The sequence below is a fragment of the Canis aureus genome, chromosome 11 (genome assembly GCF_053574225.1).
Source record: "Canis aureus isolate CA01 chromosome 11, VMU_Caureus_v.1.0, whole genome shotgun sequence".
Lineage (NCBI taxonomy): Eukaryota > Metazoa > Chordata > Mammalia > Carnivora > Canidae > Canis > Canis aureus.
Genome location: NC_135621.1, coordinates 41,661,971 through 41,686,325, shown reverse-complemented (window position 1 = coordinate 41,686,325; position 24,355 = coordinate 41,661,971). Strand labels below are relative to the sequence as shown.

General features: G+C 37.2%; 1 long non-coding RNA gene across 1 annotated transcript in view; it reads left to right on the top strand.

The window, feature by feature from the left end:
• LOC144323046 (uncharacterized) overlaps positions 1-10,514 on the top strand; it is a 47,504-nt gene extending 36,990 nt beyond the window's left edge. The window contains exons 2-3 of the long non-coding RNA XR_013388594.1: positions 7,570-7,671; positions 10,460-10,514. This is a non-coding gene — a long non-coding RNA (uncharacterized LOC144323046). The remainder of the gene's footprint in view (positions 1-7,569; positions 7,672-10,459) is intronic.
• Positions 10,515-24,355: the final 13,841 nt, after the last annotated feature.

Genomic DNA, 24,355 nt, shown 5'->3' with positions numbered 1-24,355 from the left:
TTATTTCATCACCCAAATTGGAAAGTGATCTCATAAAATAGTAGCATTCGGAATTCAGGGGAATAAAAGTGTGTGAAGAACAAAGTATCTTCTTTAGGGGATGGGCCCTTCGAAGTTGCCTGGCTTTTCCATCTCACCAAATAAATATCCGAATCTGAGCACTGCCCAGGGGAGTGGCTTGTAAGCACATCCTCTGGGGGACGAGGAAGGATTGCAGTGTGCAGAGAGTATGAAAAAAAAAAAAAAAAACCTGAAAAAGCTATTAGGGTCCATTGTGTCATTCCAGCTGCTACACAGACATACTTAGTCCATGTGTCAAAAACGCTTACTAAGTTTTTCTCTTAGAGGAAAATAAGCCATAAGTACACAATAGCCTTTGTCTCTTTCAAAGGCTGTGTAATTCAAGGGCTCTGCACATCTGTACTGAAGGTACAATCGGTTCTGTACCTAAAGCTCTTCCTGGGCTCTGTCTGGCTTGCCTCGAATATCTTGGGGCTCCACATGACCAACAGACAGGGGCCACGGAAAGCTCTGTGCCCCGCACCCCAAGGGGACGTGGACCAGGCAGAGCCCCATCGGCGAGGGCCTTGAGAAAGGTCCCTTGTTCCTTTCCACAGACATGTGCTTTCAGGACTCTTTGGAGTCCTATCATGCATGTCAGATAATGGACTAACCAGATCCTAACGACCCAAAAGGTGCCAAGGTGGTCCAAATGTTGAAATCGCGATTGTAGGTGCCAGTGTAGATGGCCATTCCCAAAACACTCAGGACAGGAATGAAATGCATAGAAAGATGTGAAATTATCGTAAGAAAGATATCCATAGCTAGGGGAAGAGTATAAAAAACCATATGGGACATAGACTCATTCACCTGTAAGGACTGGAAGAGTCCTCAGAGACATTATGATAAAAACAAGGAATTAGAAGGACAAAGTAGATGAATGATATATAGAAAATTGCAGAGGCCAAGGCCTGGAGACAGTGCCTGGGCCTGGGTCTCCGGAGGCTTCGGGTTCCCTGCTACACCACACTGTTCACCACACACAGGGGTGCCTCCTCTAGAAATAAGAATATGAGGCCCCAGAAAGACCATATTACACCAACTAAATTATATGCTAACAGGCTTACATACATTAAAACTCTGGAAATAGTTTTAAAATATGTTGTATAATATAATAAAATATGCGGTAACATATTTATCAGTAGAAAAATATATAAGTGATTCCCTGTTACCTAAGACCTTTTTATTTTTCTTTTTTTTTTTTTTTTGACCTTTTTATTTTTCTAGACAGATTTGAAACAAGCAATCTACTGCAAGTGGTTTTTGAAGATTTCCAAATGATTCCCCCTCCCCCCCTTTTTTGGAGCCTATCGTCATTCAAATCACATCACAATAATATTCCTCATGATAAATGTTTGGTTTAGGGGCACCTGGGTGGCTCAGTCGGTTAAGTATCTATCTGCCTTCCTCTCAGGTCACCATCTCAGGTTGGGGTCCTAGGATCCAGCCCCAGCTCTGGCTCCCTGCTCAGAGGGGAGTCGGCCTCTCCCTCTGCCACTGTCTCCTCTTCCTCTTGTGCTCTCACACTCTCTTTCTCACTCAAATAAATAAAATCTTTTTTTAAAAAAAGTGTTCAGTTCAAATATCAAATTATTCTGCTGCAGACCTATGGCTGTCACCTAAAATTATGTATTTCTAATCATTCATTTGCTAGAATTCTTTGAATTCAGGGAATCAATCTTGCAGTGGAACACAAGTGTAGCATCACAAATGAGATATGCCAGCCTCAAACTTCGTGGGTGTGAGGATTTATAGCTGGCACAGAAGTGGGCACTGGCCACATCTAGTTAGAGAGAGAGTGAGTGTAGCCACATTCTTTCTGGAGGGCATTGGTTTGTAAGCAGATAATAAAACTTAGTTTCAAAAAATAGAACCAATGGCTTAGTAAAAATTTAAAGCAGGTCGTATGGTTGCTTTAAACACAACTGTTTCTTTAATTGACATCAGTGGCAAAGAGACCGCCAATACATAGTAAGGATCTTCTTTTAAACAGATAATGCAATAACTAGATGAGTACTATACACTCAAACTCTGTGTCCGAGAAACCTGACTTAAATAGCAAGATCAGGAGATGAGCCAACTGGAGGGAAGGATGCTGCTCTTTTTAACCTAGATGTGTATAATAGACAGTTTTCCCTGCTCCCATCAGGGTGTGCAGGGCAGGGATGGCTGTGGGTTGACTGGATGCTGTGGTGACTGGGAGAATTTGACTCATTTGCTCATTTATCAAAAATTCATTGATGGGGTGTCTGGGTGGCTCGGCGTTGGAGCTCAGGGTGTGATCCTGGAGTCCCGGAATCAAGCCCCACATTGGGCTCTCTGCACGGAGCCTGCTTCTCCCTCTGCCTGTGTCTCTGCCTCTCTCATGAATAAATAAATAAAATCTTTAAGAAAAAATTCACTGAACCTGTTTGATGCAGGCATGATGCTAAGTGCCAAGGATATAAAGATGCATGGCCATGCTTGCCTTGCGGTAGCTCACCATCCTATGGGAAGGAGTAGCAGGTACTTAGAAGAAATAACTACAATAGATGAAATTTTAGGTCTGGGAGTCAGAGGCCGTCAAAAGCATTACTGACCTATATTATCTGAATCTTAATGGTTGAAAGGTCTGTCTCAAAGAGGCTGAGCCGGAGGAAGGTATTTTGGGCAGAAATCATTACAGGGAAAGGATGGACACAGAAAATACAGACATATTTATTGGATCGAAAGTTGCTTAGTATGAAGTTTGGTTGGCTTGTTTCTTTTGATATTTTCCAAGTGGTATGCAGTAAACTTTTACTGTTTGTATAATCAAAACACAAAAGAGCTAATGCTCAAAAAAAAACAAGGTTAACAAGGTGAGATCCTGCAAGCATTCGGGCTTTTTGGAGTAGACAATGCAGAGTCAATAGAATTTTTGAACAAGGTATGTGAATGGTCAGTTTGTAATTTAGAAGGTGAATTTGGAGTCAGTGAGAACAAGAGGCAGACTGAGGTTATATTTCTGTAAAGGAATAAAGGATTTGAAATTGTGTACATTTATAAATCATAAATTAGAAGCATTTCATTTAATTGGTGATTCCCAGAGCGACTTCCATCCACTGCCTAAAATGTTCTTTTAAGAAATTCAAACACCTTCTAATTTTGGTCTCAGAATTTCAAATACAGTTAGAATGTTAAATTATTAATGTTTAGTGATTATCTAGTGAAATACTCTAACGACTTATTTCTTTTAAGAATACAAAACCCATCATTCATTATTGTAGATTAAAAACATATACAAAGCCAGGAAAGCAACTTTGAATTGTTTATTTTTTTATTTTATTTTTTTTTGAATTGTTTAAATCATATTTCCTGGATTATGTTCACTCGAAAACACTTCTCTATAGAGAGCCTTGTGCTCAGTGATGGTGAAACGATCTTGGCCATCTTCAGGGCCTGAGTGGTAATTTAGGATCTACCTACTAGGAAATGTAAGCATACTTCCGAATAAATGAGAGCTTGCCTTTAAACAATCAATCTTGAAATTCAGAATTATTTTAAAGTATGCTATTTTCACAAAGATATTCTGGTAAGATCAACATAGTGAAGTATAAAGTGCTTTTATTTCTTATGAATGATTCCAATTTACTTTATTTTAATGAACAATTGGCAGTTGAAAGAGTTTGGGATACATATAAATGTATGAGAACCACAGGGATCTCTAAAACCATTTCACTGATTTCACAATAGACAAAATATTGCATATCTAAAAACTCAAGATTATAGGAGATTAAAAGAACATTTTGTAGCACCAGTGATTTCAAGAGAAGTTAAGTTTGTAATGGCAACTAACCAGGGCTGCTGGTTTCTTGAATGGAGTAGGTGAAGTGTTGCAGAAGTAATATGCATCCCTTCCAGTGGAAGGAACTAAATGAGTCATTATGAAGATACTCATTACTGGCTGTTTCACTTAATGGCTCCATGAAAAGATGTATCAAGGGCTACAAACTTTGTGACCAATAAGAGAGTGGAGAAATAATGAGGTAAACTTGCCCAATCTTTAGGCAGATAAAATTCCAATAAGCCACAGTAGGGGGTGAGTGTTTGGGCTTGTACGTTCCTTGGTTCAGGTGCCAAGGGTTTTCTAAAGCCTGATTGAAACCAGGAAATGACAGAAAGAGAGAGAGAGAAAGAGAGAGAGAAAGAGAGAGAGAATCTATCAGCAATAGGATTTTATTCCTTATAGAAAGCATGTTTCAATGTTCTTGTCACATACTTGTTTAGACATTATTGAGTGTTATGTTTCTGTAAAACATTTCAAAGGTTGATGGAAGTTGTACATTTCACGAATTATGAAGTAGTACACTGTGCACTCTCTAATAACAGATGTAATAAATGTATTTTGACGCTAATTTAAGAATATTGTTCCTTCCCTTGACATTCTAATGTAAAGATGTAGAATGGGAAACCCTTATATATATACATCTGTTCCCATTCACATGGGTCCCCGAATCTATGACGTAAAGGGGGGAGAGGATTAAATGATACATAAAGCGAGAGAGGACTCAATTTGAAAATCCCAAACCCATAGCAATTAATCACACATTAAACTCAACCTCAGCCATTTCTCAGCAAGATGAGCCTACACAAACCCTCGCTCATCTTCTCTAACTCCTGATAGTGTGAAAGCTCATCGTGATATTTAACCTAAATCTGCCCTGCTGCAGTGTAAGCCTATTACTTCTTGTTTTGTCCCCATTGACTAATGAGAATAATTGGTCCCCATCCTCTTTCTAATATCCCTTTATGTAGGAGTAAAATAGTTATTATGTCTCCCTCAGGCCTTCTTTTCTGTAGATTGAATGTGTCCAGTTCTCTTAACCTTTTCTCATGGGTCACATTTTCTAAACCTTTTATCATTTCTGATGTTCCCGTCAGAGCTCCCTCTAATTTGTTCTGTCTGTGAAAGGCGGGATGCCCCAAAACAGGCTCCAAATGGAGCCCATCCAGCTCAAGTCAAACTGAATAATTGCGCAGCTTGCTTTAAACGTGAGCACCTCTTAACATCAACGGCTATAGTCCAACTTTTCTTGGCAGACGGTCATATCTGCTGGCACTTTATTATGTTCTCCACTCAAACAGTGCACCTGGAGAGGGGATTGATTGCCTTTCCTCTCACGAGTTTTCAGACCCTTCTCAACAGAGTTGCACTTGCTGGACTATTTGCACTAACTGGACCCTCACTTTGTTGGCATGTTTTTTTCAAAGAAAGCTCTTGGGGTGGATTATCAAAGTTTTGTTCTCCAAATTGTAAATTAAAGCAAATTTACCTGAGATGGCTTTAAAAACCAAACAAACAAACACAAACTTTGTTTTTTGGAGTAGGTTTAGGTTCTCACAGCAAAATTGAACAGAGAGCTCTCATTTACCCACTGTCCACACACAGCCGGCCTCCCTGCTGTCAGCATCTCCCACCAGAGCAGCACTTTTGTTACAATCAATGACCCTGCATCGACACATCAGTCACACAGGGTCCCCAGTTCACACTAGGGTTCACTCTCACTGTTGCACATTCTGTGCCTTTGGACAAATGTATGATGTATGCATATTACACATGGATGTATGTATATTTACAACACATATACTATGTACATGATTACATATATACTAACATGCATCATTATAGCATCATACAGGGTGGTTTCACACCCCTAAAAACCTAGGCATCCTCCTGCCTCCCAATCCCTTGGCGACCACTGATCTAAAATGAGTTTTGCCTTTTCCAAAATGTTACGTAGTCACAGTCCTACACTAGGCAGCCTCTTCAGATGATATCTTTCTTAATTCTTTAAAATAAAAATCTCTCCATGGGATTCTCAGTAGCCAGACAGAGAGGCTGTGAGTTCAAGTACAGAACACAGTAAGTTTCTTCCCAGTTCCTGTCCCTGACCATTCAAGTTCTACTCATGTAGGTGGGAACTCCTCCTTGGCCTCCCTGCACATGGTCCCAAGCTCATCAGTGCTTCTAATGTTTAACACTTTGATTCTAACTCTCAGAGAAAAAAAATAGCAAATCTTCCATCATTACACTTTAAATTTTATCATCTGTGATTAGTCCTACTTTTACATTTTAAAACAAAGGGGACAAAATATATTTCTTACCATCCTTTTACATAAAATCATATGTGAGGAATGCCTGAGTGGCTCATTCGGCTAGGCATCCAACTCTTGGTTATTGGCTCCAGAATGATCCCAGGGTCTTGACATCAAGCCTGGCATGGACTCCATGCTCAGTGAGGAGTCTGCTCAAGATTCTCTCTCCCTCTTCATCTCCCTCCCTCTCTTTCACTCTCTCAAGTCAATCAATAAATATTTTTTTAAATCAGATGTGAAATACCCTTTAAAATTACAAGGAATCATAAGCAAAACACAAACAAAACCAGTTTCAAGTCCTCCCTGTTGAGGCCCAGACAACACGAAGCAGAGAGACGAGCACCCCTTGTATCCACTCTGAATTCCTGACCCACCGAATCTTCGAGTATAATAAAATGGCCCTTCTTAAGGACTGAGTTCTGGAATGATGTGCCACACAGTCATGGATAACTGGAAAATTTACCTAGCAACTTTGAAGAAGGTCGGTCTAGGCAAGGTGAAGAGATGTAGAAATTAGGGCTTTGGAACTGCTAGTTGGTACAACTTCCCGCAGTAATACGTAGGACTAACCAGAAGGACAAAACAATACCTATATAAACAATATATCGCCTGTTTGACTCCCCTGAAAATCTGCAAAATGATTCCAATCATCTGAAATCAACCAATCACACAAACAAACAAAACACAGGCAAACAGAACCCTGCAAAGTGCACTTTCTAACGGAATCCTTTATTCCTTGCAACAATCAACACTTACTTTGAGATGATTTAAGTACACATCTCATTTTCTAAAGCCTTCCTTCCACAAGTCTAAATGTTTGCGATTTGTTAGAGCATTTCTCACTCTTCAAAGGCACAGATTCTATCATCAATAAATCACCATTATATTCTCTCCCTCCGAAATTGCTTCTGTTGACACAATGTAATTAGCGTGCCAACAAAGAACAAAGTTCACATCTAAGGCCAGCAGCACTGACTCTGCAGTTGCCAAATTCCACCTCTGAAAGCTGCCCTTGTTTGACTTCTCCCTAATACCTTGTACCAGGATGAAACGTTGGCAAATGGTCGGCTGAGATGTTTTTCATCAGAGAGGGAACTTTCTGCATTCTCCTCCTCTTTCCTTCTCAGGGAATGTTGCAAGCCCAGGTAGTCACTGCTCCTGGGCAGAGATTCCGAGAAAGGGCTTCTGTTTCGCTTTTTTGTCACATCAGATGATTCATCAGAAAAAAATTCTCTACTTTTTCATTTCTTTAGAGATGAAAATATGATACAAAGCCAGGCAAGGCATAAACGGGGTCTGTCCTCTCTGTCTGGTTTGCGTGGAGTGAGGTTTTGGTTTTCTAAGCCATGGAATCCCTTTTCCCCTTTTCTTTTCTTTCTTTTCCTTTCTCAGATGTGTATCTTCAGTGCACTGGTGTAACTGAGCTAAATGCCAAGTGAGCTCCCTGCTGTGCGCCGGCCATCCACCTGCCACCCCTCCCCTGGCCACAGAGAGGTGAGCTATTTAATTTTGGAAATGACATTTCTATACAGTCCTTCTAAGATAGCAATTTATGTCAATCATCCAGGATCTCCTTCTGCCAATAACAATGTCAATGGCCTCGAATTTCCTATTGACTTTGGGGTGAGAGGGCTATCTCTTGGACTCCTCTGAGCCGTACTTTTCACGACTGTATAGAAAAGTTTACTTCCCAAGGAAGTTCCTTGTGCTCTCAGACCTAATCTAACCTTCCTTTTATAGTCTCAGAGAAAAGGGAAAAAATCTGTACAATGTCTGATTGCCAGGAAGCATGGGTCTAGTTGGCTTTACTCCATCTTGGGGTCCTGTGGTTTTATCCCTTAAAATTTTGGGTATAACTCAGAGAAGAGATCGAAATGACTGGAACACCCAGAGTTAGCAATGTTGGTGCATTGTTGCCTCCTAGGAGTAGCTGTGAAAATTCACCTGCAATACAGTCTTACCTGTATGAGTTTCTAAAACACACTGTGCTCCTACAAATAAAACAATATGTCTTTTTATTAATATCATTGTGAAATTTTCAGAAAATGTGTATGTGTCACAGGGCTGGAGGAGGACTAGGTTTCAATTCATTTTTTCCTCCCAAAAGCATTATTGGGGCTCTTCTGCATGCCATTCAGACACAGCAAACACTTGTATCTGAAGGAAACAGGATACAATCTTATTGTTAAGACTAACAATAGGTATATGATAAAAAAAAATACTTGTATATATTTACCTTCCTCCACTTTCAATATGTTGATGACCAGAATATTTTTATTTTACAAATAGTTTACAAATACTACTCTGAACTGGTAAGAAAAGCTACTGTCATCCAGAACAAGACAATGTTCTACAATAAATGTGAGATCAGGTTAGAAGGTGAATGGTAGGATTCTGTTAACAAATGTCACATTTTGTTCTACTATGAGAATGATGTGTGTTTTAGAAGTAATGATTGTTTTTTTGTTTTATAGGGTGTGTGTGTGTGGACTCAAAGCATTTAAACTCAGGCAAAACTTTGGCAGTACCATATTACTCAAATCTATCTCTTCTCTGTCTTCAAAAAGAAAGTATTCTGAAGACTAGATCTTCATAAATTCCATTTCTTTGAGCCTGCTCCAAATTACTTGCTTCATTCATGAATCAGTGCTGCATGTCCCGCTACAGATTCATTCGATGTGTTCTTAATGCAAAGGTGGTTATTCAGTGTTTCATTTTCCATTTAAAATTTTGGTTTGGAACTTTGGGATGGCAAATAAAAATTCTACCTTCTTTTCCCTCCTGGTTTAGAATGCATTAAGAACTAAGACACAGGAGACAGAAAAGAGAATGAAAGTATCAGCTATATTACTGCCAAAACTGACTTAATTTGGTTTAGGTGTACACCCGTTTGGTCCATTTGGTCATTTTACCATTTGATCACGGTCCTACATGGGCAAGAACAGTCTTCTAAGCTTACCAAAAGTCAAGCCCAGGCCTAAACACACTTGCTTGGTGGACAAGTGCAAGCAAGAGAGCAGGCTACATGGAATCCATCATACTCAGCTCGTATTCTCAAACTCACTGTTCACATATAGTCATGCCTACCCAACCAGGAAGAAGGGAAGCTGGGACAGATTTAAGCTGTAAATTTTTCTGTATTTTTCTCTTCTGAAAAGTGAACCAAACACTTCCTTCTCCCTATGGAAACTAGGGATTCGGTAGTATATTCTTGACGTTTGAAATCTTCTCAAACATCACTGGAGAATAATATCTAGATCAAATGGTACATGTACCATGCTTCTGTCACCATATTTGCCCACAATAAATTCTCAATTAGTGTTACTTTTATTGTTGTTAGAACTTACTATTGTCACCTATAAAAGCTGACAGCACCTTTGTATTCTGAAAACAAAACATCCTTTTTTAAGCAAAATAAAATAAAACAACCTACCTGGCCCTCTGTATATGTGCTGCTGAAGCAAGCACTCTACCTGGCCCTTTGAAAATGATGGCAAATTTATGAGAAATAGCTACTAACCCTTTAATAGGAACTATTAAAGATTCCCGCTAATGAATACTGAGAAGTACACAAGCACAGCATTGAAACCTTCTACATTTTCTACTCCAGTCCTCTCCTTGATTTATTGTTTTCATGGACCATAAGTAAATACCACTTAATAATATTTAAATATTTTACTTATTTATTTATTTGAGAGAGAGCAACTGTGCACGTGAATGGTGGGGAGTAGCAGACAAAGGGAAAGGGAGAAGCAGAGTCCCCACTAAGCAGGGTGCCCAATGTAGGGCTGGATCCCAGGATTTGGGATCATGACCTGAGCCCAAGGCAGATGCTTAACCGACGGAGCCACCCAGGTGCCCCTATTTAATAACATTTAATAAGTTAACATCAACTAAAGACAGACCACAACACCTTCTCTCTGGCCAGAATACCTGGAAGTATCCACTGGAAGGGTCTGGGTATGATGGACCCACACTGCTTTCCCCTCAATCTTCCAGTGTGTGCACCTGTAAGGAAGTTGAGGGGATAACTGTGCAGAGTCTCTGGTGTTCACTCATGGAGATTCACCAAAGGTATGAAGAGGCTGCATGAGAAAGAAGAAATTGGTATTGCCCAGCAGCATTACTAATGAACATTTATCCGGTATACACGTGGACATGATAAATAATTGTACTATTACCAAGAATGTTCCAAATACTGTACTGACTCTACTACATGATAATAAACCTTTGACTACTGAAGTTGCCTTATAAGAAAAGTGTCATCACCTTTATTCTACAGATGCACAAACTGGGCCTTCTAGAACAGAAGTGACTTCCTAAAGAAGCAAGAGTAGTAAGTAACAGAGCTGGTTCAAGCTCATGCCTTGGTAACACAATATCAGGCTTTTCTTTCTCTTTTATACCATTTTTCCTTCTTTAAAGGCAAAAATTCTCAGAAGTTTTTGGTGGATTTTTTATATCTCTCTTTTTTTTTTTTCATTAAATATGCTTTGCACTTTTACAAGGAACTAGGTACTGGGAATAGCCAGAAGAGAGTTATATCCCTGACAATTATAATCCAGAAGATCACAGTAAGTACTGAGAAGAGGTAAGGACAGGACATGCTATGGAGAAGCACCAACAGAGAGGCATGGGCTTTGTGAGGGCTCTTGGTATTCACAACAGGACAGTCAGTACTGTACTGTTCACTATCATCTGAATCTTTTCAGGACAAAGATATATATCCCTCTGGATTCATCCATCTTTTATCTGGGTTGGATTGGTGTCCGTGTCCAATGAGTTTAATGAAAAAGATTGTAAGCAATTACAGTCAAAGTTTAAATTCATGTAAATCATATGTAAGATCCTCCGAAGTTGATTAGCACCTGATAACACCAGATAATGAATTCCTTGGAATAATTGGAGAGTAATGATAACTTTCAGTGTAAATTGGGACAATAAATTGGAGAAGCCTTTTTGGGAAGATGGGCATTCCCTCTAGAATGATTTTTATTCATTTAGGAATTCTTGATTCCAGCTTTCTGAATGTGATCTGGGGTATGGGCATTGTTTGGGCACCACTGTTCTTTTGTAAAGGTGATTTGGCCAAGCAAAATCCCAGGCAAATTCTGTTTCAAATTCCCTTGGCCTCCACAGAAGCCATCAATTTAAGCTACCTTCTGTCTGGATTTCCCCTGCCAACAATTTGCTGCTTGATCATTGTTTCCAATTGCTAAAGTGACCCTTAACTATGGCTACTAGAGAATTCCCTTGTTCCGGCAGAGCAAAGGAGAAATCCTAGACCAGTGGGATATTTTTGTACTAGGCCTCGTGCCCCTCACAAACACTTAGGTAGCTGCCTTTTCTCTTGGCCTAAATAGGCACTCTTCAAAATGCTGATAACGTAAGTGACATCAGAGGAAAAGGTGAGACAGTGAAGACTGTCTATAAAGGTCTACTTGTCCCACTAAAGTCTGTCCTTTAGCGTGCTGGAAAATAGCTTTTATAGCTTTAGTCTCCCCACCCAGAATGTTTTAGGGGTCCAGAGTAGCCAGAAAAGAATATAACCTATTTGTGTGCATTAGTTTAGGTGTAGTATCTGAAAAACTAAGTTCTTTACTTTATAAAAATAACACCTTCAAGTGCTATTTTTCAAGAAGCTTGAGAAACTTCAAGAAAACTTTGACTTTGTAGCAAGAATGAAAAATAATAATTCTGAGAAGGGTCCACAAGGTTTGGTCATTTTTGCACCTGGGCTCTGGTTACTCTACCCTATTCTCTCTTTTCAGTTTCTCAGCTACTTAGCAGTCCATAGAAGAATACCTTAGGTGGTCCCCTGAAGTCTGGAATTTGGCTTCAGTAAAGAACAGGGACATACTGCTTTGGCGTTGTCACTGGTTTAACTTCCCAAGAAGGAAGTTCAAATACAGCATTTATGTATGGTAGAAGTGAATGGAAGCATTTGCCCATTGGTGGATATCTTCATTCTTTTAACATCTATTGAACATTTTCCATATATCAGGAACCATTAAGACTCTGGGGCCCCTCTGTTCTCTAGTAACACCAAGGGAATAGAAGTGCAAGCATATAATTGAAATACAATACATTTCAACTGTGGGGGGAAAAAAGAAAAGAAATACAATGTGATAATGCTTATAATCAAGATATAAGCAAACCAGTAGGACAGAGCAGCTCAATGAGCAGCCAGCTTCCTGGGGAATCAGGTCATGCTTCATGAGTGTGATATCTGGGCAGCAGGTCATCAACAGAATCACTTTGACTGAAAAAAAGAAAAGGCACTGGAAGTGGTTTTATTTCATTTAATTCAGCTAAATGTGTGAATATATAACCAGGGTTGATAAATAACATACCACAGAACCATAGGTTATAGGTAGAAAATATGGCAGACAAGATCTTTTCTGTTATGTAGATTTTATATTTAATAAAAAAAACATAGAGTTTAAATATTTAAAAGCCTTATTTTACTTTCCCAGACCAAAGGTGTTTGCTTCTTAAGAGCGTTAATCATTCACAAACATGAGTTACGAATACATAGTAGATGCTGTTTATTCAGTATCTGAATAAAAAAAAAAGTTAAAAAAAAAGAGCCTTTAAAAACATATTATATGATTTCTTTAATAGAAAACATTTACTAACTCATGTCAAAGATTTATTATCTAAAAAAAAAACGTTTTTTTTTCTTTTTTTTTTTTTTTTGTTTTTTGTAGGGGCAAGACAATACCACATTAATAATAAAAATCATGGAATTTGGAAGACCTTAAGAAATGTGAAAGTAAGATTAAGTTCAATGGACTGTTATTGATAAACATTTTTTACTAAATGGAAATTCCCTGAAAACTTACTATTTTAGTGTTTTAGAGATAGTAATTGAGCAAACAGAGATATTAAATAACCTCTACCCTCCAAATGTTTCACCCATAATCTCTCCATCTTAGGTGAAGGAAATTCAACTCTTTCCATTGTTCAGGAAAAAAATGTACAATTCTTACTTGCTCTATTTATTTTCCAGTGCAGGAATTATCTTATTATATTATTATTATATTATTATTATATTATTATATTATTTACATATTTGTCATTTATTGTCTGTGTCCCCCCAGTAGAATGTCATCACTACAAAGGCTAAGTTTGGGTCCCTTTCTTCACTGAGCTATCTTGAAAACTATTGCTGGAATATAGGAAGTGCCTACTATTTGTTAAATCTAAATAACTTACTGTCATCTTACTACCTCTATTCCCTTTCCCTCAATTTCCTCTAGAACCCACACCAATCATGGCACAACCTTCTCTGGGTTCTCCTAGCTTGTTAGTTACAACTTCTTGGACATCTTTGCCAATTCGTTTTCTTCCTTCCACTTAGAAGCAGCTCATGGGATCATTTCTTATGCCTCCTCCCTCTTTTCTTCTCATTCCCTGAGTGACATCATCCAGTCTAAAGGTTGAAAACACTAACTCTATGCCGTAAACCTTCAAATTTATACCTTCAGGTCAGACCCTACTCTTCATACTCAGAATTGTATCAAATACTCATTTTCACTTGGTTCTCTGATAGACATCTCAATTTTAATATGCTCCAAGTTGAAGTCTACCTGTTTCCTAAGATAAGCATATCCTGTACTCCCCATCTTAGTTAATGGCAACTCATACTTCCAATTGCCCAATGTCTCTCCTTTTCTCACAATACCCGTCTGTTGGTTATGTCTTCAAAATATGCTTTCTATCTGATCATCTCCAGCACCACCACCTTGAACCAAGCCTCCTTTCTCTGTAGCCTGAATTATCGCTTTTTCAACTGGCTTCAAATTATTTTCCAACCTGCAACAAGGTGATCCTTGTAAAGCATAAAGTCATACTTAATATCTCCACTTTAGATCCCTCCAATGTCTTCCAGTCCTGATCAATGTTACATGCAATGTTGCTACCACCATCCATGAGGCTTCAAGTGCACACCAGTACCCACAGTTCTCCGTGCCTATCACTCCCCTCCTCTTTCTAGTTATACCATCCTCCTAGCTGTTCCTTAGGTATGCTCCCACCTCAGGGCCCTGGTATATGCTGTTCTATTTGAGATGCCTTTCTACCACATATATTCAGGTCTTACTTCCCCACTTTTTTCAAGTCTCTACTCAAAAATTGCCCTCCGTGAGACATCTTCCCTGATAACTCAATATAAAAACAGCATCCAGCCCTCTCCATCCCCTTTTATTATTTGATAGTTTTCATATTTTTACATGACATAATTCTGTCATATTTATTCATTTACATCTGTCAATGTACAATATAACCCCTTGAAAGCTAGAGATTTTTCCATATGATGCTCAGAAAAGTGCCTACATATGCGCAAAGAGCTTTTAATAAGTTAACGCTATTTTTCTGAAACCACTTTTATCAAAACAAAGTTTATTCCTTCCTGGAAAATAATAGCTCTATCAAAAATAGCATGTTATCCCTACCTCACACCATATTTGTAAATTTACTCAAAAGGAATCAAAGACTAAAAAGGAAGAGCTAAACCTATAAAACTTATAAAAGAAAACATAGTAGTAAATCTCTGTGACCTTGCATTTGGCAATGGTTTCTAATATATCACACCAAAAATTACAAGGAACCAAATAAAAAACAGATAACTTGGACTTCATGAAAATTAAAAACTTTTGTGTTTCAAAGGATATCATCAAGATGGTAAAAAGACAACACACTGAAAGGGAGAAAATATTTGCCAACCATTTATTCAACAAGAGCCATATCTAGAATATATATATAAATAACAAATAATACTTTTATGTAGATGACAAAAAGACAAAAACCTTAATTTAAAAATAGGCAATGATCTGAGTAGACACTTGTCAAAAAATATATGTAAATGACCACTAAGCACATGAAAAGATGCTCAACATCATTAGTCATCAAGGGAATTCAAGTCAAAACTACAACCAGATACCACTTCACGCTCATTAGCATAACTGAAATGAAAAACAACAACAGATAATAACATATATTGGAACAAATGTGGAGAAACTGAAACCTTCATACACCATGGATGAGAATAAAATATGATGCAAGAATTTTGAACAACACTCCAGCAGCTCTTCAAAAGACTAAACAAATAATTACCATTTACTGGTAACTCCAATCCAAGGTATATACCCAATAGAAATGGGAACTTATGTCCACACAAAATCTTGTGCCTGAATATTCATAGCAGCTTTATTCATAATCACCAAGAAGTGGAAACCACACAGTGCCCATCAACTAATGAATGGATAAATAAAAATCTATTTAAAAGAATATCATTCACCAACAAAAAGTATCAATACACACTACAACAGGAATAAACCGTAAAAACATTATGTTAAGTTAAAAAAGCCAGTCACAAATTATTACATACTGCATAATTTAATTTTATGAAATATCTAGGATGGGTAATTCTACCCATAGAGACAGAAGTGGATTACTGGTTGTCTAGGCCTGGGGTTGGGGGAGATGAGAGAATTGGGGGTGATAGCTATAGGATAGAGTTTCTTTTTGGGCTGATGAAAATTGATTTTGATGATGGTTGCACAACATTATGACTATCTAAATATCTGTATTATGTATCAGTTTTCTTGCCTGTCTTCCTCAGAGTGTGAGCTTCATGAGAATAGTTATTTTGTCCACTTCACTACTGTTTCCATAGAGCCTAGAATGGTGTCAAACATACACTAGATACTCAACAAATACCTGTGGAATATACTCTAGTGATAGCATCATTAAAAAAGATGAGCAAGTGAAGATTGTTAGCAGGGCACATAACAGGTGCCTGACATATGTAACATGGCAGGAGCAGAATTTGGCTTTTTCTTGAACAGCACAAATATTTTAGATTGAATAATCACATTTATTGGAAAAGATAATTTTAAGAGATTTCTTTGATAACCAAGAGTTTACTGCATTATTAAAATGTTTTAATGAAGTGTCCTCTCATAGAAATTGTTTCATCTAAACACACTGGAGTCTCATCTTAATTTTAACTTTGCTAATTAAGTTATACAAAAAGGATATGCGGAAGGGATTTCAATGAAGACCAACAGCAGCTTCTGCTGGGTATACAATATACATTTGATTCTTCTGACACTTTTTAATGACTTTGTAGATAACCAGCCAAATCAGACTGATTATATAATCCAGTGTTAATAATTATCTTCCTGAATTTATAGTCAATTTTCTAAGGAATCTAACTATCAGAGAAACATCTGTTTGTCCCTCTTCTGTGATTTGTGTCTTGCTTTTAATTTCACTACTAAAACTAAAATGCCATTTAAACTACTTTTTAATTCAAAATTCAAAATTCCATGCTCATGCTCATGCAATAGAGTATTGGACTCTCTCTTACCTAATGTAATGCTAAGGCTATTTATAGATGCTGCAGTATCTGAAAGCTATAAAAAGGGTTATTCCCAGGCAGCAGCTGCCTAAAAAAAAAAAAAAAAACAAAAAAAAACTAAAATAGCTGGTAAAGTTTAGGAATTGATCACAAGGTCAAAATGCAAATATATATTTACCATCTAAAGTATCCTACAGGGCAGCCCCAATGGCCCAGCGGTTTAGCGCCGCCTGCAGCCCAGGGCGTGATCCCGGAGACCCTGGATGAGTCCCACGTCGGGCTCTCTGCATGGAGCCTGCTTCTCCCTCTGCCTGTGTCTCTGCCTCTCTCTCTCTCTTTCTCTCTCTGTATCTCTATGAATAAATAAATAAAATCTTTAAAAAAAATAAAGTATCCTACACAGGCCTTTATTGAGCTCAGGAATTTTATATATAGGAATTTCTCAGTAATCTCCAAACTCAAGTCACTTGAATTCCATTTACTTATTTTATAGCAAATATTTGCACTGTCCCATTTTGTCCCAGACAAGAGTAAATTTCTTCCTATTCCTTCAAGAAAGGTACTTTAAAATATATATATGGGTGCCTGGGTGTCTCAGTTGGTTAAACTTCTGACTCGATTTCAGCTCAGGTCATGATCTCAGGATCATGGGATCAAGCCCCAAGTAAGGCTCCCTGCTCAGTATGGAGTCAGCTTAAGATTCTCTCTCTCTCCCTCTCCCTCTGCATCTCCCCCAACTCATGTACTCTCTCTTTCTCTCTCACAAATAAACAAATAAAATCTTTAAAAAAAATACATGTCTAATTATCACACAAAAGAGAAGCTATATTAAACTATATCTAATTGTCACTAACAAATAGGTCATTAATTGTTGGAAGACATAGAGACTTTTATTAAAAAATACTTCACATATGTGACATGGCGTTTTCAAAAGCACACATTTTTCTTTATTAAATGTACAGTAATGGAGAGTGACACAGAAACACTCTCATGGCTAAGCAGTAATATAAAACTGACTATTTCAAATGAAATGGCTCTATGGAAAGCAAGCTGTGTTTTGGGTTTCTCCTCTCCCTCTAGGGCTGTATAGTAAAGGAAATATTTTTACCTGGGCTTCGGGAAATGGTGGTCTGACCAGTGGCCTCTGGGGTGCCTGCAGATGCATGAATCGTATTTACATGTTGGTGATGGCATCTCCGCTATATCCAGTGGACAAACTCTCCTCCAACTCACACTCTCCAAAGATGCCTGGGATTCTTCTGGAAGTATCTGGACAGAAACTCAAGGAAGAAGGAAGAAGCATAAAATAGACTTAAAGGAGAACTCTAATTCCAATCACTGAGTGTTTATAAATTCCAGGAATGGAAGAAATAGGATGCAAAGAGGCCATGGAGTTATTCCCCAACTTGACCAAAAATCCACACAAGGCCGAACAAGAACTACCTTCTATTTTTTAAACTTTTGCAAGCAAGTATGTCTTTCAAATATTAATAATCATTCCCTGTCTGGTGCACATCTGCTGTGATGCTTCAGATTGAATTTGATGCTTCCTTAAATTTGAAAGGACTTACAAAGTCACCCCCATGTATCTTTCCATTTGGGTTTAATACTATTTGACAACCAAACCCTGTTCCTTTTGGTTGAAGCCCAGAACCTCCTGAGGTCCCATGAAGGGCTTCAGTTCACATCCTTTTTACAACACTAGAAAAATTTCTCTAACCTTCTTCTAAAAGATTTACACCCACATTCCAGATTTTAAAACGAAGCCTTTTTTTTTTTTTTTTTTTTTTTTGTGAGAGAGAGAAGACTCCCCGTGAGGTTGAGGAGGGACAGAGGGAGAGAGAGACAGAATCTGACGCAGTCTCAGCACCACTCCATACAGGATCTCACCATCCTGAGACCCTGACCCCAAACCAAGAGTCCAATGCCCATCTGACTGAGCCACCCAGGTGCCCCAAAATGAAGCCATTTTTTAACCAGGTCTTGGTTTCCTTTTCCATCCTGGGCAAGATAAAAGCATTGAGTCTGGTCTCTGTCTCAGTGTTTCTGCAAGGAGGATGGTAACTTTGGTGGGGCAACCTCCATACCACAAGGCTTCCCGGCCTTCCAGTGGAGGCCCCTCTCCCAAGCCAAGACCCTTACTCCTGAGCAGCCTCACTCCTTGCATCTCTGCGGCCATGCACCTTGCAGTTAATTGCCTTGTCTTCTCACATAATGACTTGCCTCTTCCACCTCAGCGAGTACTTTTATGTATTTTGTTCATTTTTCATTTCCCTTGTACATGCTTTTCATCACTTTCTCTACTGTGCCTACAACTAGGCGAGAAAAAACTGCAGCAAGAATAAAAAATAAAATTGGAAACAGAATCACTTCTTCTTTCAACTCATAGAAATTAAACATGAAAATAGCAGGGATTTCAGAAGGAAAAAAAAAAAAAAACTCTCATAAAATGCCCTGACGTTAGGGGTGTGCTCTAGGGAGGGTGGGATGTGATGGTATTTCAAATTCTAAAAATACATGTATGCTGACCTGGGCAGAGTGCTTCCTTATTCATCAAAATCATGCATTATCATTCCTTAACCAGAACAATGAATTTGGCCATGAACTTTTTTTTTTTTTTTTGCGTGGTATTAATGTTGCTATACCAACATTTAAAGTTATGAGATCTACTTCCATTCCTTATTTTTGATACTTCAGTGTGATTTTGTTTCATTTAAACAGAATACAGCTATACTTTTTTAAAAATTTCACTATGCTAGTGCCAATCTTGTAATAAAGGTGTTTAATCTACAAACATTTCCTACAATTATGGATATATTTGGGACTGGCTTCACTGCAATTTTTTTTCATTATACCTTTTTTCCCTTTATTTCCAATCCTGATTTCTGATTGTTTGATGAACTTTTCTATACTTCTTTTCTCCATTTACCTTGGGAAATTAACTAAAAATGTTTATCACAAGATCTTATGGTTACCCGGTGCCTCTGCTCTGCTTCTGAAAAGCACAAGGGCTCACATTATGCCCTGAGCAATACCCTTCACTCCTCAATCCTCTCTGTCCATCTTTCTGTTTCACTTTCTTTCTGTATCACCACCCTCTCTGTCTTATTGTTGGTGTTGAACAGTTCTTGTTTTATTCTTAGGAACAAAAGAAAAAGAGTGTGTGTATTTTGTTACATTCAAATGTGGTATCAGTTTGGGTTTTTTTTAAGATTTTATTTATTTATTCATGAAAGACACAGAGAGAGAGACAGAGACATAGGCAGAGGGAGAAGCAGGCTCCCTGTGGAGAGCCCGATGCAGAACTCAATCTCAGGACCCTGGATCACAACCTGAGCCAAAGGCAGATGCTCAACCACTGAGTCACCCAGGTGCCCCATGTTATCAGTTTTACTATTCCTTTTCTATTCCACTCTATATTTCTTTTTCTCCTCACTGAAATACTTCATCAGGAATTCTTTCAGTGTGGCCTGGAAGTAGCAAACTCTGTCTTCATATTTCTGAAATTTTTTAAAAGAAAAAATATTATTTAATGAATAATAAGTTAGTTGGGTATAGAAGTTAAGGTGGATGGCCTTAAATATATTTATCCATTGTCTTCCGGTATGATTTACTACACGTGAGATGTCTGCCATCAAAGACTTTTGTATAACCTATCTTTTCTTTCTGGTGGGCTCTTTTATATTATGCTGTCACACTATGAAATATCTAAATGTGGATTTCTTTTTACTCTTTTTTCTGTTTTTGATTCTTTATTTGAAAGGAATTTTTAATATAAGAACCTATATCTTGAATCGATGTTGGGAAATTTTCAGCAATTACTTCATCCACTATTACTTCTCCATTATTTCTTTCTATTAGAGTCTTATTAGACCTATGTCATGGCTCTTTGACTTACCTGCTTTAAGTGTTTAAGTTTACAATTTTATACAATATTTCTTCATGAAATATTTTATGCAGATACAGTTGACATAAACATTGTATTAGGTTTAGGTGTACAATATAATGACTTTGTATATGTGTGTATTGTGAAATGATCACCACGATAAGTCTAGTTGCCATCTGTCTCCTCACATAGTTATAAACTTTTTTCTTATGATGAGGACTTTTAAGATCTACTCCCTTAGCCATTTTCACATATGCAATACAGTATGATTAACTATAGTCATTGTGCTATACTTTCACCTCCAGCACTAACTTCTCATAACTAGAACTTTGTAACTTTGGGTATATAGCTTTGCATCTTTTAAAAATATATATATAGAAAGAATATCTATTTATCCATATACAAATATAAAGATAGATAAGAAAGAGACAGACAGGCATATTCTAGGTGAAGTCTTCAGTACTCTCTCTGATTTTTCTAATTCCAGTGTGATTGTATCCAGTCTAGAATTCACCTGGTCATTTTTGTATTTTATATGAATTACTATTTTTTTTATTTCCAAGATTTCCCACTTGTTATTTTATGCTCCAGTCTTTTGTCATTTGTTATTCTTGTTACAGGGGCTGTTCCTTCATTTATCTCACTGATGATTCCTAAGCATATTTAAAGTCATTTTCCAAATTTTCTATTATTTTGATTTTGTCTATAGTGCATTCTTGACATTTTGGCTCTCTTTCTCAGCATTGGAAGTCTTCAACACCCTTTGAAATTTTGCTCTGCAGGCTCATTTGTGAAACGTTTCATTTTGTTGGGCACATTTATCTCTCTTTCTGTGCTTTTCCCTGTGTGGACCCCTTTGTAGTCACTCTTCCACATCCCAAGAGTCTTGACTCCAGAACCAGTGGTGACGGGGTCACAGCAGTTTCTTGCTTTGCAGGGATGCCGACAACACACATTCAAGGAACAATTTGCTCAATTCCTGATGACAAAACGGTATCTATGTCATCCTCCTTTCTGTACACACAGGTTCACACAGGTTCACACAGGATATAGTCCCTGATCATACCGGTGGCAGGGACAGGTTTCTCCCATCTTTCACCAACCTGGGAGCTCTGCTCTAGACCTGTTTTAAAACAATAATCCCAATGTCCTGCCTCTGAATTCTTTGAAGTATCTTTGGGCCCTATTACTCCCAGTAGCAAAATTCTGTCCAACCCCACATACTTTCAGACCTGAAGCCCAACAGGTATCCCCATTGGCTCAACACTTTGCATTTACTTTTCTTTGCTGGCCTACTGAGAGAACATGATCTTGTTATTGAGCAGTTTTCTCTTTTAGTAGCTTTTCCTCTTGCTCTGGAGTTGGTCTTCTTGGGACCACATCTCAGCCTGACCACATGCCACCTGCACACATTTGAGCATATCACTCAATCTGTCTCATTTTCCTCATCTATACAATGGAAATATTTATCACTGGGAAGAATAATGATATGACATACACAAAGCACTAAGACTCAATGTGTAGTCATTGTATGTTAGTCATGATGTTGAGAAAACAATTAGGCCATAATTTTGATAAAGTATAATATTGCGTATTTTTAAAGAACATTTTGTGAAAAGAAAGCACAAAAGAAGACACTTTCTAGTGAAAATACTATCAATTACCTGATATTTATTCTTTCATAATTTTTCTAATGCATTATAAATATGTAATTTTTATAGAATTGTATCATTCTATGCATACTTTTTATATAATCTGATTGTGTTGCTTAGCAATATATTATATGAGCTTATTCCTGCGTGAATAATATTCTATAATAAAACTAAAATAATATTCTATAATAAGACTAACATATCAATAACACTGTACTGGATATTTTTGGTCATACAAATCAGAACATTTCAGGCAATATTTTTTTGAAAAGTGGCATAACAGGATCTGTTCCAAGACTTATGAAACATACTGACAAATTATCTTGCAAAAAACTTTTCACTTTATATCTCAATCCAAATGTAGGAGTATCATATATATTTTTAATGTAGACAGATTTAATTGGCACTAGCTACTTATAACATTTTAGAGCAATATCAAGCCTACTTTTCTGTCCAGTGAATCTATGTTGAGCTATCTTGTTCTACTGACAACTTACTTTTCAGTTTCAGCACTAAGTCTGATGTGTTCCTCTGCTTCTAAAATTTCTATGTTGAAATCCTAACTTCAAATCATCATAATTTTATTTATAGAAGTATTAAAATGCGTTAGTGAATTCTGTCTGAATATTATAATCTTCGCTCTGTAAAAATGTGAAACTGATTTTCAGAAGAAGTTGAACCATGTATTTTAATTTAATTCCCCCCTTTTTTTCTTCAGAGAACATATTTTTTTTTAAGATGTCACACTTTTGAAATTTGAGATTTGTTTTATGGTCTAACAGATGACCAACCTTGTTGAACATTCTACACATGCCTGAAAAGACTGTGTATTCTGCAGTTGTTGAGAGCTGTGTTCTATAAATGTCAATTAGATCAAGGTTGTTGATGGCATTATTCCTATCTTTTATATATACCTTTACTGATTTTTCTAGTTCTAGAAAATGACTGATTGCAGTAGAAGGGAGTATTACATCTGCCAATATGATTGTAATGATTTATATTTCCTTTTAGTTCTGAGAGCTTTTATTCTGAGGCTCTATTTTTGCGACATCATGATTATTATGTGTACATTATTAAGTGTATTAATAATCATGTACATAGTAATAATTCAGGACATAATATAATTATGTCATCCAGATGTACTGACCCTTTCATTGTGGTTCAAATGTCTCTTTACCTCTGTAAACATTCCTTTTCTTAAAGTCGAGTTTGGTTTTAACGTACACATGCCAGATTCTTACAATTAACATTTGCACAATATGCCTTTTTCTATTCTTTTAGCTTTAAATTCATTTGTGTCTTTGCATTTTAAGTGTGTCTCTTGTAGACAACATACAGTAGGGTATTGCTTTTTTATTTTAGCAAACCCTACAATCTCTCCCTTTTAATTGTAGTATTTTATTCATTTATACTTAATGTAGTCATAGATATGGTTGTTTTTAGGTTTGTGATTTTGCTCTTTGTTGATATTTATCTCATTTGGTTTCCTCTCCTTTCCTGTCTTCTTTTAAAATAACTGAATATTTCTAGTATTTCATTTTAATCCTTCTACTGGATTTTTAATCTATGTTCCTTTGCATTTTTAGTGGATAATCTAGGAATTTCAATGTGTCTCTTTAAGTTAAAAAGTTCACCCTGAATTAATACTGTACTATTTTGAATAAAATATAAGAACCTTGCAAAAGTATCATGTCATTTACCTCCCTTTGCTATTGCTATCATATCAATTATTTCAACAACCACTATAAAGCCCTCCGCCAAGTTAGGACTATTGCTTTGAATAGACCTATATCTCACATAAAATTAAGAGAAGAAAATAAATCTACATATATAATCTCCTATGTTTCCCACCTACTTGTGGTTTTTAGTGGTCCTCCTTCCTTCTGGTTTTCCCCTTTGGCCTGAGGAATGTCCTGGAGCTTTCCTTGCAATGTACTTCTGCTGGTAATAAATTCTCTCAACTTCTTTAACTCAAAACGTTTTATTTCATCTTCCATTTTGAAGGATAAGTTCACTGATCATAGAATTTTGACTGACATGTTTTTTTCTTTCATCATTTTAAAGATATGGTTCATTTGTATTGAGTTTGCTTTGTTTGAGTTTGGCCTTCATTTTTTCTGATGAGAAGTCAGTAATTATTTTTATCATTTCTTCCTTTATGTTATATGTTGTTCTTCTCCATCTGATTCCATCATTTTCTCTTGATCTTTGTTTTTTACCTTCTTTGCCTCCAATATGTCTGGGTTTGACTTTCTTTCTATCTTTGGGATTCAC